At 42.0% G+C, this 22,688-nt stretch overlaps 1 protein-coding gene across 1 annotated transcript in view; it reads right to left on the reverse strand.

The window, feature by feature from the left end:
* mpp7a (MAGUK p55 scaffold protein 7a) overlaps nucleotides 1-22,688 on the reverse strand; it is a 112,552-nt gene that overhangs the window by 88,826 nt on the left and 1,038 nt on the right. The gene's annotated exons all lie outside the window — the stretch shown is intronic.

A 22,688-nucleotide genomic window follows, 5' to 3' on the forward strand; every position in this document is an offset into this window, starting at 1 on the left:
CAGCACTTAAGAATGGATTGATTTTCCAATGTGAGGAGGTCCGGGCCAGCATGTCACGCCAGCACCAATTTGTGGGCCAAATTTGTCAGTCGTTTGCATGAGCTTTGCATGTGCATAAAGTACAAATGATAAAAAAATGGTGAAATTAGAGTTCAGGACTGTTCAACCCTTTTGTATACTTCAATAAAATAGGTTAAGAGGACCAGCAGAAAAGGGCAGCGGCGCCTCAAGCCATGACCACAAAATCTCTCCAGCAGGCCGATTTGAACAGGGGACCGAACGTAACAGCCACTGAGCTCACGCCAAGAGCACTGACCCATGCTAAATCAGTTCAGTGTTTCACAGAGAGGGCTACAGCACGGTTTTGTCATAAACTTTGTGAGTGGAATGACAGACTTAAGCAAAGAATGAAGGGAGGAGGGCATGAATAGTCTTAAGGTATGCCGCGCTGTAATATCAGTCATTTGCCTTTTTGTTGCCTCTAAAAGGGAACGACCATACAGTCCCCAGTCTTCAGAGGGATTGAGCTTTCCATTCAGGGGGCTTTGTAAAGGCCAGGAAGCATGTCGCACAGCCGGGAACACATGGGACTTTTTACAAGGCCCAAAACGATCATAATAGACAGACTTAAAAAAAAAAACATTCTCCACTGTCAGAGTGCTCTAACCATGTCTGTTCAGATCACACAATATCAGATGGTCAAAGAGGGAGCAAAGCCACACTGCCATGAGGACAAGAGATGGGATACTCCAGCTGCAGCAAGATGTTCATGTCCAAATCCATGGGTAAGGTGATGTCTTCAAATGGTTCTGCCGCCATCTAGTGGAGGCTTTTCCTTCTGCAGGGAGTATTTACCCTGAAAACCCCAAACGGGAGACAACCTGCAGCCCTTCTCCCCTACAAAGACCTGTATGTTTGTGTGTCAGGAGACCCTGTCTGTGCCTGTGTAGCCTTGTTCAGTGTGTGAAACCTGAGTTTGAATCAGTATTTAAAGAGAAAATAGCTCAGGGTGATGGATGGATAGGTGGAAGGATGGAAACAGGGAGGTGTAAAAGACTGTTATTCTTCTCCTCTTTTCAAAAACAAGCCTGTCTATCCAGCCGGAGGGGGAGCACGGGTAGAGCTGTCTGACTCTCAGCTGGATGTAGACATAGTTGCTGTGAGAAATAACAAAGAGAGGAGGTGAATGACTGACAGTGAAAAACACTCCAAAGGCCTGTCACTTTTAAGTGCCTATCTGTGTTTAAAACTTTTTTCTCTTCTACGAATGAATGGGACATTAGAAAGATCACTTTTCAAGATCCTCATCGGGGGAAAAAGAAACAAGGAGAAAAACATGTCACGCTCCAACGCATCCACAACTTTCAGTGGGTGGAATGGTTCTGCGTTCATGCCGTCTCCATCTGGACCCGAACAGGAAGCGTGACTACAGGACACACACAGCAGAAGTCAACTCTGCCATTCAGCGCCACTAAAACCTCCCCAGGCACATATTAGGGTGTTGGGTTTTTCTGTCTTAAGTGAGGTGACAGGAAGCACAGCTACTGGCTCAGGATTTTACTGGGCCACCATGAATGACACTGATCATCTTCATACGATTACTGACGCCCATCCAAAACCACCCCGGTCACACCTGCTCTGGTTACAGCTCAGAGGACCAGTTTGCTTCCAAAGCTATCCAGCAGCTTCAGCGTCTCTGCTGTTCGCCTTCAAACCTGATGATTTTATCTACACCGGTCCTTAGTGATATGATAAAAAATCGATTCGGCAGCCTGTGTGACACCTGCTCAGGTTACGGGTCCTGAAGGGGATCAGGTTTTATTGTCCACTGTGTGTCAATTTGTAACATAATTAGGGCATAACTTCTGCTTTGTTTAGACTGCTCCACATACTCTTTGTATTCTCTACAACATTTGAAGATTTTAGAGTGCAGACTGCAGACCAAACAGCACCTCTAAGGTAGCCTAAAAGTATTAAAAACCACCAAGGCTGCAGACCTGCTGACTTTAAACAGTGTGTAATTAACAGTAGCATGTTTTAGGGTACTCTATCCTGCTTTTGCATGTTCTTCATGTGTTCCTATAAAGGTCAGTGGTGGTTAGCAGCAAGCACACAATCTTCCAGTCCATAAAAGACTTTTCCAAATATTTGTGCTGTGAAGATATTTAGACAAAGAGAGGGAGACTCCAAGACAGCTGCAAAGACAGAAGATGAGCGACACAATACTCATCTGGATTTAAAGGGAATAAGAACGTTGTTCCTTTTATGGAAAACTATGTTTGTTTTACTTCAAACCCCACTGGCGAGCTTTAGCTTTGGGTGTTGGTGTGGGGTAGCTGTGAAGACAGATTGGATGTAAAATCAATTTGTATTTCAGCTACTCTACATCATATTGGCTTGTAGCGACCACAAAGTGCAAAGTCAGACAGACAGAAGTAGATAGAGTTACAGCCACATGCACACAACCATACATGACACGATCATAAGAGTATAATTGCAGTATATCCAACTGTGGTAACGGCGAACACTCATTTACACACAGGCACACACGCTGGAACTACATTTCAATGGGCTGTGCATAATTGCAGAGTATTAAACCGTGGTCGTGGGGAATGTTCATCCACATGACATTTTGAAATGGAAATACCAATGCGAGAAAAAAAAAAAAAAATTCAGAAATCCTCCTGATGCCAGCACTGCACAGGCAGCCCCTTCCACTTTTTCTGTTACTTCTGTGGAAAATCACATTGTTGAATAATGTCTTTCGCCTGCCTGGCCGCAGAGCTGCCAAAATGTCACCATGTCGATTCCTATTAAGCGTGAGGCGCGTGACGCTGGCGGGACAGGGTTGTGTTTTCTGGAGTGTGCCATACGTCTTCTCGTTAATAGCCGTTAGCTTTATGAGGGATTGGGGCTGCTTAAATTAAGACTCGGCGGTACCTGGCAAGTCTGATGTTCCTGGAATGACTGACTGCTCTGGGGGAGCAGTGAGAACGATGAGCAATAGGAAGAAGTGTATGCATGCAAGTAAGAAGCATATGGAAACAGATTAGAAGAGCAAATGTGGAATATCAGTGAACACTATTAACCCATGACGATGAAAAGTTCACATCAACACAAATGGCTTCATCCAACGTGAGAGGTTAAGAGAGAAATGGGAAAAGTGAGTTCTCGTGTCTCGGTCTCAGGTGGGATTTCTTTGACAGCTCAGACAGAATCAGCGCTCCGCCACGTGTCGCTCATAAGCGTCCAATTTTTCCACATAAAATACATCTGCTTATGTACACACACACACACAGATATGTGTTTAGGTCAACCTGTCTTTCCAGAGGACCTGAAACATCTGAAGTCATTCTCCCCTTTCAGCCACCTCGATTCACAACTGGCTGCTTCACTGTCCAAAAAAACACATTAAAGAGAGATTCATCTAATTTACAAGAGAAAATTCAGAAATCCAGAAACTCAGGGTCACTAATATGGAAGAGTTTGACACAGGGTGCTCCAAGACAATCAAGATGAATATGAGTCTCTAGTGTGCTTTAGACTCCTCGCAGAATACTACAATGAAAGCCGGGTGGAGGTTTTACTACGGCGCTGTCTCCCTTTCCAGGTTAGCTGTGTGCTTTTATATGATATGAGGCCATTCTAACTGAAACTGCACGTGTGGTGTTTAACTTTCTAATCAATATGAACAAGACAATTATCCAATACAACAATAACAAACCCATTATCTTCACAGTATTTATGAAGTCACGGAAACATCTATATAATGATTATTATTAGGACTGAGCACAACCGAGTCGATCTGATCTAACAAAAGACGAATGTGCGCTAATGTAGTTCACAAAAAAACAACCAGGAAACTCAGGGCTTACCAGCTCAAGCGCTTCCTGCAACTGAAACACAGAGGAAGGCACTCCAACGTGCATACACACACACACACAGACTAAATCCTCCCATTCAGGAATACACCCACCCACCAGGTGTCTCAGCTCACCTGAACCGACCTGAAACTCAAGTTTTTTGTCCCCTGCCAAAAGGCTCACCGTGCTCCACCCTCTTTTTCTATCTCATACTACAGTTCAATTGTAAACAGAATGACAAGAAGGCAGAGCTTCCAACAGCTGGTTATGTATTATGTTTGCTTGTAGTTTAATGGCAGGTACCATAAAACAATCAGACATCATAACATTTACACGAGAACCAGTTACAATAAGCAATAAGTCCCAGAAGAATGTATTTTAAACAATTATGTTCCGTACATGTCTTTCTGTTCTGCTAGACATGTTTTATGGTGCTACAAAACCATCAAATCTTCTACAAAAACATTATGTAACATGCTGCCTAATAGATTTTCTATTTGTGAGCAGAAAATTATTTTTCACTGCAAGCCTTCATGGCTTCTTTAGAAGGAGAAAAATGTACTTCTGCAGGGTGTTTCCTTTTGTTCACACAAAGGACAACAAGTGTAATTTAGAAAGAAAATAGAAGCCAGCAAAGAAAAGACAGGAGAGACAGAGAGGTGAGAAGTGGACAGATAAAGAAGCAAAGGCTTTGTTGGATTAGTCCCACCAGAGAAATTTCCATTCATTACATCAGCTTGTGAGTCGCTGAATCCAACTCCACAACCGAAAGACTGTGAAAAAATGGCTGTTCCTATAAAATATAATGCATCCTTGCACATAGACACTTCTATGACTCAATACCAAAATGTCACTACTTTTTATATACTTTTTATAATTTATCATTTGATTTAAATTAATCACTCAATACTTTTAAAATGTAGTAAGAACAAATAACCACTAGAGGGAGCCATATGCTCACTAAATACCCCCATACAGTAAAAAAAAACTCTATTTTGGAAAATAGTGTTGCTGTTGTATGGGTGTGTATTTCAGCATGTGTGTGTGTTGAGGCATCACCTTGACCTCAGATGTGCCTCAGGGTGCCAATAAGGATGGGCACCAGTAATCTTATTTAATTCTTGCCAAGGAGCCCAGAATAACTAAAAACTAAGCAGAAAGCCACAAAGGAGCCGGCATTGTTTTTGTTTTGTTTTGTCCAGTTTTGTCCAATTTTTGGTGGTATGTAAAAAGGACACAAAAAATGAGATACGCTGTTTTGACATTGAATTACAATTTGAGGAATATGTGGAGAATAATTTAAAAATAAATGGACAATAACTAATGTCACCAAGAAGAAGATGAATTAAATAACACAGGTAAGACAACACTTTGCGAAGGAACACAAACAGATCATGACAACACATCTAAATAACATAACACCTAATTTCCATTTAATTTAGTTTTACACTGTCAGACTTTCATAGCTGGTTCCTATATCACTAAATATCTGTTGCATTTGTTGGATGTCCCCTCTTGGACTCTTCCTTGTCTTAACACCTCTTCCTCCTGCTCCCCATCATGTCGCTCTGGTTCCCATGCACACAGCAGCTCTTTGTCTCTCTCTGACCCATTAACAAGAAGAAGAGGCCACAGTCACTATCAGTCGCCGCTGACACATTCCACTGCCTCTTTCTCTGTCACACAAACACATCTACAATGTACAAGACTGCCCATGGAATACTTAATGACTAATTAGAGTGATAGAAGATAGTTAGTTAAATGCCACAAAACAATGTAATAACCAGTTCTCTTCTGCTGAAACATGTGAATCTTGTGCCCTCATTGCTCCATAAACAACATGTTCTACCAGCTGAAATATTTTTCTTGGTCTTCCTCCTCCTCATCCTCCTCTTCCTCCCTCCATCTACCACCTCTGACACCACTCTGCCTCTCAGAGTGTCTTCATTCATCATTGCCTTCACATTTCAACTCACTTGTCCAATCTGAGCTGGCTCATAGACCCCTTCAGACTGGGGAAATCAATCCGGCTAGAGCGGGATTCGGGCTGTATCTGGAGATATCTGAGTCTGAACAATGCAAATCTGGATATATCCTGATTGATTTCAATCCACCTCTTGAAGGTGGATCTAGCCGGATTGGCTTACATCTGTCTCAGGTCTGAACACAAATGCGGCTAGCAAATCCCGCTAGCGACGGGATACTTCCGGTTCACAGGGACAGTGTCCGGGTCACGTACAAAAGCCGTATGTAAACAACCATCGAACTATGACAGCTTTGCCCCGAGTTTATTTTCGACAGGGCTACAAAGGAATAAACTGCTTTTTTAACTGAAAAAAACGAAAGAAGGAGCGACACAGGACAGAAAAACATGTGGATACACACGTATCCAGCTTAAAGGCTATCTGGATTCAATCCTACTCTAGCTGGATTGACTTTCTCAAGTGTGAATGTGGCCATATTGGTCTGATCACAACATCAGCAGCAGTGTTTTCATAGTGTTGTCATAAGCTAACAAGCTAACTCCCTGTTAAAGTCATTTTAAATACACACACACACACACAGCAAGTGGGTGGGGCTTATGTAGGTGGGAGAAATAACATGGTAAATAATGGACAGAAGGACAGAGAAGAGGATGTGATGTAGTGGTAGAGTAGGAAGGAGAGGAGTCAAACACACTTTGCTTAATCAAAAAACATCACTGATGTGAGTGCTTCACTTAAGCCCTGCAGGCCTCAAAGGGCCTGAATGAAATTGTATTTATTTATAGGGAGGGAGCGGCCAATGCATTAATCTTCTACACAAACAATATATATATAGTATTGAAACTCCAGCCTCCACAGACATTAATTAGATGATGACGGATTTTCAGCGGACTGATCCATGCAGCAAATAGAAAGGCACCTACAATAAGAGGCACAGTGACAGAGAGAGAACAGCAGGTAGCCATAAGCCGTACTAATCTGGAAGTCCCTTTTAAATGCCAGTGTTGCTGGGTAACCTACATCCTCACCAGATATTACTGGAGTGAATTACTCCACCTGGAGTGCACTGGTGGGGGTGGCGGGGAGCTTTGACAGACTTACAAACGGACAGATGGGATAAGAAAGCAGTGATGCAACTGACATGGAGGCCAACAGGGTAAAACGCTTTGGGTCTGCACGCTTTTACTCCATGTTTAGACACACACACACACACGCACACACACACCTGCTGGGTGTTTACAGGATGACTTAGCAGTGCTGCAGTGGGAAGTGGAAGTGAGCCCATTAGCAAATGCATAATTGATAGAGCAAGAGAGTGAGAGAGGAGAGGAAGAATGAGAGGAAAGGCAGACACAAAGACAAAAGGGTGCCAGGTGGGTAAAGACAGATTGAAAAATTTTACAACTCCCATCAGCCTATCTGTATGCTGTGCACGTAAACATACTCATTTGGTTATGTCAAAGGTTTGTGCTAATGTGCCACAATTAGAGATTTTATTAAAAACAAGGCACTGAAAAGCGTTTTTTTTTTTCCAGCTGAAAAAGTCCCACTCAGAGATCAAGAGATAACAGGTGCATACTGATTAAAAATCCAGTGCAGCTGATACTGATACTGTGTGATGTCATCTATGTAGTGTTGTCATGAACCACAAGCATCACCTCATCATGCAGCAAGAGGAAAAGGAAAAGTCATCAGACAGCCAGATTAAAATAGGATCTGTTCAAATCTGAGTCAAACACTAGAGTTAGATGAGTAAAGACACAAATATTCATGCTACCATGCACAACAGATGGACAGATTAGGTGATAAATGTGAGCATCAATGTGTGTCAATCAGCAAACCAGGTGGACCTTCACTGCTACTAGATTACAAAACTCACATTAAATGTAAAAGGTCATTCTTAAAATAGAGCTTTTTATTTTGTTAATCCCTAGAGAGGTGCCTTTTTGGAAAAGCTGCATTTTAACCTGACAGTCCTGCTGCCCTGTGATGCAAAAACAACCAATACAAAAAAAAGACAAACTGTTTTGAAATGTAATTACAATTTGAGGAATATGTGGCGTTCTGTTGTGTCTATACCTCGACAACTGCTGCTTTCTAACAAAGGTGAAATGTTTTTGCATGATTGCACACTGTAACTGGTTAGTTACTATACTTTAACTATTTAGTGGCAGAGATAATTACACTTGATGGTGAATAATCTAAAAATGAATGGACAATAACTAATGTCACCAAGAAAAAATATGAATTAAATAACACAGGTACCAAGGGACACAAACAGATCATGACATCATCTAAATAACAAAACAAACACCTAGATGGTCATAGCTGGTTCCTATACACTAAATATCATAATAGAGATTTTGTCAATATTCTATTATGTTGCATTTGTTGGATGTCCTCTCTTGGACTCTCAACCACTTCCTTGTCTTAACACCTCTTGCTCCTGCTCCCCATCATGTCGCTCTGGTTCCCATGCACACAGCAGCTCTTTGTCTCTCACTGACCCATTAACAAGAAGAAGAGGCCACAGTCACTATCAGTCGCCGCTGACACATTCCACTGCCTCTTTCTCTGTCACACAAACACATCTACAGTGTACAAGACTGCCCATGGAATACTTAATTAGTAATTAGAGTGATAGAAGATGATAAATAACGTAGTAAACAATGTAGTAAGAAAGCCAGAGAAAAGGATGTGATGGTAGTGCAGGAAAGAGAGGAGTCAAACACACTTTGCTTAATCAAACAATATCACTGATGTGAGCTATTCAGGCACAAATGCAGCTGTAATGGGATCATTGTCTGCATTAGCTGTAGCTTGGGTTTATTGAGTCAGGACAATACAATGTCCAGGCACAGTTCTGCTGAAACAATCTGTCTCACCTTAAGAATACTTAAAGGTGTTTGAGTTTTTCAAGTTAAAGGCAAGCCATCCCTCCTGCTGTGTGACACGAAAAAACATCATTTGTAGGTACTCTTAATCCTTGTGCTAAGCTGCTTATGATAGAAAACAAACAATTACTAGATGCCAGCCAGCTGGTGGGGTGGCATCATTTTTGTCTATAAACTGGCTGAGTGATCTCAGCCAATGGCCTCAGTCGACTTAGATACTTTTGTTTGGGAAGTTTGGAAATCTTGCAGCGTAATCAGAGTATTGTTTTACTGCATTTAAGCCAAAACCATTGAAGAAAAATAAATAAAAAGCATTACAGAGATGAAGAAAGGATGTAATCATGTAGCCACAGTTGTGGTTTTGAGCAAAAAGTTCCCAAACAAACACAATTCAAAGCCTCTTCACAACAGGATGAAATGCATTTTAGCTGCACGATAACAGCCATTCTCAATTCCACATTCCTCATTCCACAATTATCATCCAGTAATCAAAACCTTCCATCTTTAGACTTTTGTCTATCTGGGGGCTGCCATGCCATGCCATGACCCAGAACCACGATCCCGAGGACACAAACACAGGTATAAATCAGCCACCGTGGCAGCTCAACCAGCCGCACTTTTTCCTCACTCTGGCAGGAGGAATTCCAAACCATTGAGTATCTTCAATGCTTCAACCACAATCAGTGCAAAACAACAGTCCAGACCTCTGTGGGAGTTATGAAAGGGATGGGCTCTAAGGATGTCTGAGGCTATAACAAATAACTGTGAGAAAGGTTTGTGTTGTAAAACAGAGCCAGTATTCAAACTAGGAAGCAGTCCTCCATTACTCAAGGTGGGACAAAGATACACTGTTTTGAGCAGATAAAACTGTGAAGTGGTATTTAATATACTGTTGCCATTCTTATCAGAAGCAGAATAGGCTTGAATTGAAGAGGAACAATCAACTTCCAGTTCAGATTCGTGTTATGCAATCCATCCTAACACCTCCACAGTTCAAATCTTTAGTTCCTCCTCCTCCTCCTGAGCAGATGTGATTGCAACCACTCTGCCCTCTGTTCCTCACTTGTCCACTTGCTCTCTCCATGTGGACATATGATCCCCTTGAGAGTTATGAGGCAAGTCCTCAAAATGACCCAGACCTGACTGCGATGCCCAGACAGCAAAACAGATGGGCTGCTGCAACAACCAACAGCTGAGCCCCCACATAAACATGCATCACAAGCATAATGCAACATGCAGAACCCTAGCACTCCATGAGACATACTTACATTTCCTTATAGCCCTTTGACAAAACTATGTAAGCATACAGGAAGCTTTTGTTATATGTTAACAGAGGCAGAAATGCAAATGATTTCACACATTTACATATGTTTTAATATGGTGATAGCTGGCATGGAAAGTATTAGGTTAGCATGCTTTTATCGGTTCATTTGCTTTTGATATGTGTAGTATCTTTTCTAAGCATTACATCATGGTAAAACCCAACATCGGTCCAACAGTGAATGCTGTGAATGAAGAGATCTGTCGAGTGAACAAGTGTATCTACAAGATATCATTATCAATTTACACTGACAATGTATGAGGAGAGACACACTTTAGAGACCTTTTACGAACTGAAAGGCAATCCTTTTGATTATAAGTTCTGTATCCACAACAATGTGAATGATTACATAGCCAAGCTTGTGCCATTTAACTCAACATACAAATTATGTAGGGATGCACCACAAATCTTCGGTTGAAACACTTTTTTCACCAAAACAACTCGGCCGAAACAGGATGTTGTTGTGATGACTCTCCAGCATGTCTGAGGTGTCTTTTTTTGCTCCATTTGAGCAGCTAACTAAAGAGATCAGCTCCTCTGATGCATCTGCAGCTGACGTTATTCTTTTAAACACAGCACTAAAGCGTCTTCCAAGCAAAGAGGCTGAGACGGACTGCGGAGTGAAAACATTGAAAAGTACACTCGTAGTCCGTCAGCACACATTTCCCTGAGATCTAATCGGATCCTCTGCACTTCATTGCGACGGTATTGATCCGCGTTATAAAGATCATACTTGTGGGAATAAAGCAGCGCGCACGAGAAATGATCCAGGCCGTGTGGATGCAGTGAGACAGTGAGGTTAGTACACAGTTATAGCCATAAATGCAATGGTACTAATAATTGGCATAATACATTTTTTTTTTTCGGTGTTTCAGTTTTCGGCCTTGGATTCCTCATTTTCGGTTTTCGTTTCAGCCAAGATTTTTCATTTCGGTGCATCCCTAAAATTATGTATTCAAAAACGCATTAAACTATGTCCTTTATGCTAACGGCAACAGTGATGCAGTTAATTTTGCAATATTTTCTACCAGATGGAGATATTTGATGGAGCAGATTAATAAAGGTAGTGAGATTGTTTGTTAGCTGTTGTACTGCTAGCAGATGATGTTTATAAAGCAAAGCTGCTCCTCTGGGTGCAACAGGACAACTGTCAGCCAGGCTGGCCAGGTTAGTGATACCAGACGGGCACCAGAGCTACTATAACCTCACAGGAAGCAGAAACATAATGCAGATGGGCAATGCCATAAAATGATATTTAAAATTATGCGACATTCATCATCAAATCATGAAGCCGTTTTCATTGTGTTGCCACTTGTGTGTGACAGTGAGTCCAAATAATCCTTTCAGCCGATCACATTGTCAAGATTATATTATCCCCAAGACACTAGACACGCACGGACATGAGGAGAGCAGATGGGACAGATCGAACGCATCAATCATGACAATTTAGTGTCATGTTATACAGCTTAACCTTGAAAACTGCAAATGTAGCATTTTCCACAGGGCCATGTCACACAGAAACAGACTGTCAGAATGGAAACGTCATCACAGCCCTCCCCTGGTGCTTTGACAAGCCGCCATCAGCCGCCGTGTCAGCAATCAGCACCTCCCAAATTACCAGCACACACAGGTAGACCTGCAGCTTAATGTGATGTGTGAGTATGGGTTGCCAAGCCTCCACTCTGATCTCTGGGACTTAAAAGGAATTATCAAAGCACCCATTACAGATTCCTCCTGTACAGTATACTCACATTATTTCAGAATAAAGTGGAGTGACATCCAGAAGAATGAAGAAAAAGGACTGATGACCTGGACTTGGGTTGAAGGAGCCTTAGAGTCAGATTGCAAGCAGTAAGCTATAATAACAAAAGGATTGACAGTGACTGATTCCTGCAGCCCCGATTCTTGATTAGATAAGTGTGAAGCAGTAACTTGAGGTGTTTGAGGGGCTTTTAAAAGAGCTTGTCAGAACAAGAAGAGGGGATTACAGTGTGATCTGAACATCCATTTGGTTCTGCAGCATATCTGATCCATTTGATTTCATACTTGGACTCAAGATCAGACACGATGAGGTGTTGCATCACATCAACACATGTGTATGTGCAGGTTTCGCAGGCTCAATGAAAATCAATTCATAATCTTTTTTGGAAGAAGTAACATGGTTCAAGTAATGTCTTGTAAAAACAGGCCTGTGTGCAGGAGAACTGAATAACCAGAGAAATGTTTAGAGCCTGCAGTAGTGATGGTGTCAATACACATTAGACATTGTGCACCACAGCTATAACTTATGTATAATCTTATATCTCTTATAAGTCTAGTCAAAGCTACTATCTTAAAGCGACTGATGCACTTACACACTTTAGTAGGGCTGGGCAATATGAAGCAAAACTTCTTCAGTTGTTATATCCAGTTTTCAATTTTAAAAACAATTTACCAGTATTTTCCATTAATTATATCAATAATATAGCTACAGTGTTTTACAAAAATAAATAAATATAAATCATCAAGGGTAAGTATTTCCACTTGCTGGTAATCATTCAATCTTAATGAGAACAAAACCAGCACTGGGCAAGTTCTTACATGCATTTAGCAGCCAAACTCTAAGCCACACTAGTAGAAAGACAAACACGGGTATTTAGAGAGATTTTTAATAGTTTCCTCTTTCCACTCCTGGGAAAGTGTGTGTTGAATTCACCTGAGGCCAGGAATAGGGGGAGGTAGATGGATTAGAATGATCCACCAACCAAACACAGGACGGCCAGACAGAAGGCCTCCTTTTTATCTCACAGTTGGATCCATTAATTAACACATTCCTCTACCCTGCCATGCAGTACATAGAGGTATGAGATGTGTGTAACCCCATTTCCTGGTACCCTAAAATATTTTGCATGGGCTCTGGTTGCTAGGGAGGAGAGGGGAGGTATGAAGTGGGGAGGGGGAAAATCAATGAACAAAGCCTCAATTGAGTATCACATAATGGTGCCCCAAACTTTAAATGTGACTCATCTCATTTAAATACCATAAGTCTTTAAGCGACTAACAATGTGCTGAAAAAGGACATCTGAATGTGTCCACTAGTGAGTGTGACGTTCTTTTCACGGTCCCTGTAATTGAAGTAATTAGTTGCAGCTTCTTTGATTTCGGTGCCCCCTCCTCTGACACATTCATCAGATGTAGAGGTATGTTGCCTGACCTGAGGGACATTTTGTCCAGCCAATAAAGATCTCTATTGTCTTTGACAGCATTTCGAAGTGCCTGAGCTGCACCTGTCAGCACCCTGATAATCACCTAGAAAAGAAACTCTAACACACACTACTCTATTGAGTGTTCCTCACCCTGCTCGTCATCACTCACACTGAAGGGCTCTCTCCTCCACATTCCACACAATGTGACGTAAAAGCAAAACCTTCTCCTCCACTTGAGGAAAACACTTTCTCTTTTTACCACAGCGTACAGTTTCATCTGTGGCATGTAGAAACAGGTTGCTTAATCTGGAATTAAACATATCTATAAGATAAAAAAAACAACAGAAGGAAGGTATTATACTGTGAATGTGCAACCTCTGTGCCATCTATAAAGCCTTGTTTGTTTTTGGTCACAACTCGGTTGAACTTTGCTGCTGTGTCACAGCCTTTCTTGACCTCACTTGGCACAGAAGCCTTCTATTAGTGAAACCTAACTGGGAAAACATGTGCCTGCACAAATCAGGAGGGAACCGCCTGGTTCATGAACTTGCGTATCCTAAAAACCATTCTCCGACTGCTTACCAGCACAGAGGAGAGAATAACATGGCTGCTCTATGAATACCGAGGTATGACTCTTGAACTCCTGCCACTAAATTTACAACCAACAGTTCCCACATCTCCAAGAGCAAAAAGGGAGTAGCCATTACTGTACAACACTGAGACATCTTCAATGTTCTAGATAAGATATTCGTGGAAATAACCTCATATTTTACCTTTGAGTGTTGAGAAATAAAGGAGATAAATTTGGTTGTAACTAATGAGCTCTCACATTATTAGAGAACATATTGACACATATGTATAGCAGTGGTGTGAGTGGGATGCCCACTGCTACCAGCGATAATCCCTATTTCTGTGAATGGTGCCTACACTGAGATGCGCTAATGCCTGGTTACGCAACAACCTTTCCACTTCGCCCATTCATACTCACAGCTGTCCAAATCACACAGATCTACTCAGGGCTTTTTCCAAAGCTTAAAACAACTGTCAAAGAAAAACGAGGATGTAAGTAAGGGCTGAAATTCTACAGTGTAGTTCTTGCTGGGAAAATACCTTGTAATAAACAGAGTAAACACCGCTGCCACATATGTGAATGGCAGGAGAAAGAAGACTGACCTCTAACTTGCAAGTAAATATACCCAGGTGTGCACAATACGCTCAGAGAAGCAGACACAAACATTGCTCTCACAGTTGCTTAGACACTCCGTAGAGTTTGCCAACTTTACTCCACTGTGTAAATGTTAGTTAGCAACACTGATAAAGCTTTGAGGTGACATATTCCCCGTTCACACTGGAGAAAGTTAATCCAGCTAGAGTAGGATTGTATCTGGATAGCCTTTAAGCTGGATACGTTCAGACCTATTTTCAAATCTGGCTATCACACGCGTGTCCGTGGTCAATTCGGCTTAATCCGTCTTGTTTGCGGTCCTCCAAACCACTAGGTGGCGCCTCGTAATATACAGAGTCCGTTCAGGCCGTGGTAGGACCGCGTGTACGCGTCTACCGCGTTTTTTTTGTCCCGTGTCGCTTGTTCCTTCGGCCTCTAGCCGTTTTGATTTCCCCAGTGTGAACAGCGCCATAGAGTTGAGTTTAAAAGCACAACATTACACAGGTGTTATAATCAAATATGTGGAATATAAATAAAAAGCAAATCTTTCAAAACCTTCTGAAACAAAATGTTCTGAAACACAACCACAATGCCTTGATGTTGATGTTGAAAGATGTACTGCAGAATTTGATTCTAGAAAGGTCAATTTGAGAATTATTTGGCAATTTTTAAAATATCATCATGCAAATCATGCAATATAAAGATGTTTGATATTATAATGAGAATAAATGTGTCTTTGCATGAATGCAAATTATGTTGAAGCCATATCTCCCAAATTCTCTGCCAGTGCCAGGCTACTGCTGCCTGAGGCTTGGGAAGGATGAACCTAACATAAAGTGTATCGAGTAGCACTGCTTTGTTGTGTGGTACAGTACACTCCACACACCTGCTAGAGGCAAAAAGATGCAAGGAAGAACATTATCCATATCCATCACAGCCTTTTACGACCCCCTTAAGGGGTCTGGTGATTATTGTATTACACAAGCAGGGCACTACCCTCATTTCTTTATCAATTATCAGAAAGGTCCACTACAAATGGACAGTGTCACATGCCTCTTTGTCCAAGCATGTGACTTCAAGACTGATGATGTGATACACACCTGAACAGAGTTAAATTAGCATTAGTGGCAAATGCTGACATCATGTGCTAGTTATTATATGAAGAAGTCCAGTGCTATCAGGACAAGCTTATATAAACCTGTAAAAACCGGTTCTACTTAAGGAAATTCAACACAACCCAAGAAGATGCAAATCAGCAATTGAAAGCTGTACACACACACTGGCCATGGGAGTGCAAATACACACCTGGGTCTATTAATGTGTAAACGTATTCAGGTAAGTGGACAGGTATTTACACAGGTCGGGTTACAGCCTCCACTCATTTGTGTATTGTGCACAACCAACTCTCATTATCACTGTGCGTATTATATTGCAGCCCTTACTGTGTTCATTAAAGATCAAATAAACAACAATGAATCTAACGTGATTTGACTTTCCATCATGTGTCTCATACTGGTTTCTTCTTCAACAGCTTGTTTTACCTGCTGCTGAATTATATTGTTTGGATTAATCCTGAACCAGCAAGTGTGACTAAGCATTTCAAGTTAAAATCTAAATGTGCACCCAGGGTGTGTGGAATTCCAAACACCAAGCTGATTGTGACGTTTACCGGTTCCTCAGCAAAACTAGTAGCTGCAGTGTTTGAAGTAAGAATCGCTCTGTGTGTAATGTCATAATAGAGACTCACACAATGAAACCTTTTGAAACCTTAGCCTTAGATATCACCTACTTGACCTGTTCCTCTTCAGCTAATGTATCAGCTGATGCTATGTATAGCAACACAGATACCAGAAGGATCGAGTAAATATTTATCAGTTTAAGTAACTTTTAGATTTCAGTACAGGCTGGTGCAGGGAATCCTTCTTATTAATTAGATAAAGAGCTACATTTTTTAAGTTGAAAAGGTTAACAAGCACTGCTCCATTCTGCAGTGGGGAAGAGAAAAGGAAATTCTGTTATAAATTCATTAAAACAATGCTGTAAAGGGCACATAATGTTTCTTCCCCACTGTGTTAACATACCCTGACCCTGTGACACAGCTTCTGTAGCTTCCTTGGCAAAACAGACTTCTTCATAGCCCACTGCTATTAAGCATTTGTCTCTCAGATGCACCAGTATGCTTGGTAAATGTTTTCCGGAAGGATCTCCCTCTAAGATTTTGGACCTTCACCCTGTAAGCACCCTGCAGCAGCCCACTGGCACACAATACTCCTCTGTTCACCGGATGCTAAATGGTCCAGTCATCACCCTCCATGCCACCCCCTCACACCCCCACCCTCTTCTTTGCTATCTATCTCAGCCTTTTCTCTCTGTATCTGTCTTTCCCTGACTGTCAGAAGCCCCTGATGGTCAGTCAGATTAGCTACCAGCCGCTGAGGGGACAACTTCAAAACGGACAAAGAAAGAGCTGCTTTGTCCCTATCTGGTGCCAACGACCCCGGAAGTAAGAGAGGAAACTGGGTGGACAGAGAAGAGTCATTACAATGACCGACTGTGAGAGGGCTGGGTTTGCAGGAGAACTAAGAAACTGGCATCATCTTAGTAGCTGTTATGTCAAGTGTTACATCAGACTGAGTCAATATTAGGAAACATCCCCTACCTTTTTTCTGATTAATAATTGTAACAGCGCAATACTGAAGAGAAACTCACTATATTGCATAAATATTACTAAATATAATTACAATACACAGTCTTGACCCAGTGAACCTACAAACCAAACCCCTGCACCCAGCGGATCTATTTAAACGCCATTCAAATCAACCAACTGCATGATGGTGCAGTCTGCAGACAAACTTCTCCTACGCACTCTGCTGCATGAACACTATATGCCTTCTGTTCTTCTGTTATCAAGGATCTAAAGCAAACTATAAATATGACACTAATTTCACCAGAGCCAAAAGAAACCTCCACTCAAAGGCACTTCCATAGGGTTGCTCAGCAATTAGTGGTAAACTAAGCCTGCCTATGATAGGCAGCAGAGCGTGAGGGTTTTAAATAAAGGGCAAATACCAAATTACAGCTGAGGTTCAAATTATGGCAGCCATTCATGTTGGTTTTATGTCATCTGTGCCATATGGTGGCACTTTAGTTTCAATATGGCAAAACGAATTAGCTTAAACAGGCAAACTACATGGTGTAGTGGAGGAAATGTATGTTTCTGAAAATACTTACTAGAATTACTGCTTCACAGCCAGAGGAAAGGAACTTTTCAGGCCGCACTCACTGACTTAAAAACGTAACAGTAAGGGCAAAAATCTCTGCTTCTCACCTATTGGCCTAAGAGCTGGTAGTCGACCTGTTTCTCTGTCATCATCACATGGTCCAAACCATCAATGAGTGAAGATTGCTCGGTTAATGGTCCTAATAGGCTGTTTTGATGGGGTATTCACAGTCAAATTGCTCTAATTGCACTCAATGAGCAACAAGGGAATAGACACAGTGAGGGCCTAGCAGTCTAAGAATGAATGAGGGCCTGTACAACACATGCACACAAACATACTCACAGAAGCTTGAGAACATGCTTTCAAGCTATGAGACAAAGGCACGCATTCACACACACAGGCCTCCTTTTGCCAATCAGCAAACATTTACTTGTTGTGGACGGGCAAATAAAAGGGGCTGAGAAGTCGCAAGACAAATGAAAATGCAGCCTCAGGGCCTCTTGCAGCCAGAAGGAGGTAGCAGTAGACACAGCATCAAGTGTGCAGCGCTACAGCTGACACTACTTGAGACGCCCCTACACACAAAGGGGGGGATTTACCCCTGAAAACCAGCATTGCATTGAATGAGTCCCCACCAGCTGATAGAAAACAGACAGCGAGAGAAAGCCCTCATGGCCTAATCAGCACTATTCTGCCTGCACATGATGCCGCCCACTGTCACAAAGACCCGGCAGACCAAATTACTCAGTGTCCTTCTAGTCATCCGATCAATGCTTATGCTGCAGCAAGGTCAAGGGTGGAACAGATATCTTGAGTGGCACCAGGAAATGAAAAAATGCTTTAATCAAATGCAAGCAGAACATCAGAGAAGTAACCAACCTCTCCATCTGATATCCATCATTATTACAGCTAAGAAGCCAAGAGACGTCATGTAGCGAAAGTAGGATCCAAGCGATCCCTGCGAGCAAGGCAGCAGAGTAAAGGAGAGAGGTGCAAATAAAGGAAAAACAACATTCAACATAAGGTTCCTCTTCTAAATATTACATTAGACCTCTAAAGTCTGCCAATGCTTGAGAGAAAAAAAGCTGCATTTGCCTCTTTGAGACTCTTAAGCAACAAGCACGAGGCAGATGGTGCTGACATCAGCATGTGTGTATTACAGCATTAAATGTGTTCTCATTACCCTAAGATGAATTGCAGCCTATGTCTTAGGGTCAAGTTACTTTCGCTGTCATCTTCAGGGATCAAGGCATGGAAGGATGACATGGGTCACAAGACCAGTAACTAAACCCCCTGAAGTACTCTCAATATCAACACAAGCTACATGAATATTGCAGTCCCATTAATACAGCACTGGACACTCATCACTGACAGCTGACACAGATCCTCTCATGCTGTTGGTGTAAACTTGAAGCAGCGAGGTCAAGTTGGCATGTAATATTGTATCCATCGAAACATACCAAAGATGCCACATCAAAAAAAAAAACAATCCTCAGCAGTTGCTGTGATTTTCTGGACTAGCCACAAACAAGTACACACTTTGGGCTATTTTGGTTCTGTTGCTCCAAACGATGTTGAATTATTTACAGGGCTGCCATAAGGGAAACAGGCGTAGTAAAGCTAGGCAGGGGCCATGCATGGAAAACCCTCATAAATAAAACACCATTTGACAAATAAGCCTGACATCAGTCAAGCGAGCCCACCGCCTCACTATGTAAGGCTATAGCCTTCACCAGCGGCTGACAAATTGGTTACAACATCCCTCCACACATGCTTGTGCAACAATTCTTTCTAAACATAGCTTTAAACATTTGGTCATTACAAACATCTAACTTAGACGTTTTTGATGAATACATTTGGTGCAGGGTGTATTCTCAGCAGAACACTGCAGCACAAGTTCCTGTTAGCCTAGAGGTTTTACATGTAAATAAAGACTTAGGTAACACATGTAGCAGAATAAGAAGAGCACTATGCTTAGTGTGTAACTAGGGCTTTGTAAGTCTTAATTGCCTTAGTGAAGCAGTGTCCCATGACAAAACACCACAGTCAGACTAGTCATGCCTGGACCTATATAAAGTAACACATTATAGCTTAACCTTCTCTCTCGTGGTTCAGGGTCTGACATGCTTTCCCACAACAAGTAAGTACTTTTATTTATGCTGCTCCCATTCATTTAGGCTCTAGGCTGTTTTCTCCATCAAAACACAGGCCACACTGAGTCAGGACAGCAGCATGCCTGCACAGTGAGCGCAGCGTTTTATGAACATGAGCTAGAATATAACGCAGCAAATGTCGGTGTCTGATGGCTGGCATCTGCTGGGTGGACTCATTCCACTGCAGCACTGCAGAGGCTTAGGTGGTACTGAGAGAAACCCTACACCTCTGCAGGGCCAGCAGGGGCAAAACAGCACAGCATCATTACTGGTGATGCTCATCAACCATGACCCTGCCCGAGACCCTGCCAAGTACATCACTTTAATCTCTCCGTCTGGGATCAGCAGAGCAGCAGGCTCTCAAGTCCGTCGCGGACACAGAGATTAGTGATACCATGGAGAATGATGGTGATTATGGATGGATGGCAGGATGGATGGATGGATGGATGGATAAATAGATGGATGAATGAAATGAAAGAATATATAGGGGGTTGGGTAAGTAAAAGAATGAATGAAACCATTGCTATATGAATGGAAGTGGGCGTATGGATGGTTGGATAGACTGTTCTCAATGGAGATACTGTTCAGATCATCACAACCATAACAACGTCTTAGTGATAAACCAAGGCGGGCTGACTCAGAGGACCTCTTCCACTGATGACAGATTGGTTCTTCTAGTTCCTGGAAATTTGTTGTCATAATCTTGTCACTTTTTTTGCAGTCAATTGCACAGCAGAGACCAGAACGCTGAGCAAGTGTAATCATGGAAAACATGACATTTATGACCTCTGACAAACAAACATATGTGGCAACAGACTTTGTAAATGGATTAAGCTTTGCAACAGCATACTAGTATTCATATTTCATTTGATGCCAAGTTTAGAATGTCTGGTTGTAAAGTAGGTTCACCTCAATATGTCAGGAGGCAGCGCTCAGAGACCTGAGCTGAGAGAACACTCAGCGCTTAATGAAGTCACTACGAACCAAAGCAGTGTCACCATTAAGAGGCCAAAATAATCTGACACAGTCTTCCTTTACATTCTCTGGATGCTTTAGCTTCCTGTTTCATCTCAGAAACCACTACCAGAATGACTGCATTGCTGTAAGAGCATAAATTCAAAGATGTCATATTTAATACAGTCAGAAGAGCCAATGGGTGGTTTTCCACTAGAAGCATGTTTACAGGAACGTCTGGTTTTTGTGTTTATTATTGTGATGTATTCTGACTCGTTATAATAATTGCCAATATTCTGATTGGCAGCTTGATAAGCAAACAGATTCTGCACTTCCTTGTCTGTCTATTCACGCCTTTGTCTTCTTTGTCATTTCAACAGGATTGGTGTTTATTCATCACTGAACTGCAGAACCAAAAAAAGTCTTAAACCCTACAGCACTACAGTTTTTAAGGTCAAAAAGAAGTTGCTTCCTACCCCAGCGTAGGTAGGTACTTAACAAAAAGTGAAAGTCAGATCATGCACAAAGGTGAGGGCCGACCTAAAATAACCAGCAAGTTCCTGGAGTGGAAAAGATACTATTATTTGGCTTTTGTTGTCAACTTAAGACCTGTGTCAGCAACTTTAAACCTTTTTTGGCAGAATAAGGAGGAAGAAAAACAAAGAATGTGAAATGAAAACTCTTCTCTTCAGACAAGGTAACTTCCCATGATTCTGTGTGAGCTGATAGTGATCCAAACTAATGCTGGGATTAAGAGTCTTAAACCACTGTATCCTACCCACTCGTAAGCCTCAAGAAAATAGCCTTCCTGCTGACAAGCAGTTATGGAGGCCAACTCTCGCCTTTGTCCCTCGCCATGAGCAGTGCAAAAGGGCTGCTGACAGGTTTCTCATCAACACCAGCCGCTCTGTTGCACTGACAGGAAGCGTTTGTTTCTATCAGCAGGTTCCTCGGATGAATTCTGGGAGTTGAGCCTTGCGGGCATAGCATTCTCAGTTCCCACACCTCCCTCTGCCTACTCAGTGACCATCCGCAACGGAACAAAACCATGGGAATGTGAGCTATGTAGGGCTGCAGCTCAGAGACACCTGTTCAGACAACCAACACAGGGCAAACTCTCCTACGCCGGATCTCGTCTGAGCCACTGCATCCGACCCCACCCTGACCTCAGCTACCTCCACATAAACGCCCAAGAACTCCATGCACAGAAATGAAGAGACAAGCGCCTGTTTTCTTCCCCACACAAGCTTTACAAGTCAAGACTGTTTGGAAGTGGGTCTGCACCTTCAATCATCAGCAAATGGTTTATGAACCAATATAATAACAACATACTAGTATGTTGACCTCACAAACAAGCCAGTAGGATGAACCAAAATTCTTCTTATCAGACCCTCCTGGTAGTTCTTCTCTCCCTGCACATTTGAAATGCAGACTAAAGGCCTCCCACCTTTTTTCTAGGCGAGATTTAAAAGAAGAACTGGGTTATTTCCCTTGAGAGCAGAGAACTGGCCAAAAACTGCAGATAAACCACAGCGGTTTCAGTGGAGTCTCAGTGGCACTGAAACACAGGGAAAGAAGGTCATCCTCTTTCTGTTATTTTTTTATGTCACAGCAAGGGCATAACAGTGCTAAGGATACCCATAAAATCATTAATGAATGATGGAACATGGTGCAGACATTGTACTTGTAGAGCAAGCACTGACGGATGACTGCCTGCACTATTAGAAACTGATTTTAATTAATCATTCCAAGAAGCATACAAAGCATGCAAAATAATAGCATTTCCATTTTCAAGAATTTACTTATTGTTATATATTGGATCCTTTATATTAATATTAAGAAAGTCGTGATGTTTTGGCTTTGGAGAAGGTTATTATTAGCCAAGACACACAATAGTTCAAACCATATCACGGAATATGGTGAAAGTAAAAAAGAAAACAAAACAGA

Source organism: Parambassis ranga, chromosome 20 (assembly GCF_900634625.1).
Source record: "Parambassis ranga chromosome 20, fParRan2.1, whole genome shotgun sequence".
Classification (NCBI taxonomy): Eukaryota; Metazoa; Chordata; class Actinopteri; family Ambassidae; genus Parambassis; species Parambassis ranga.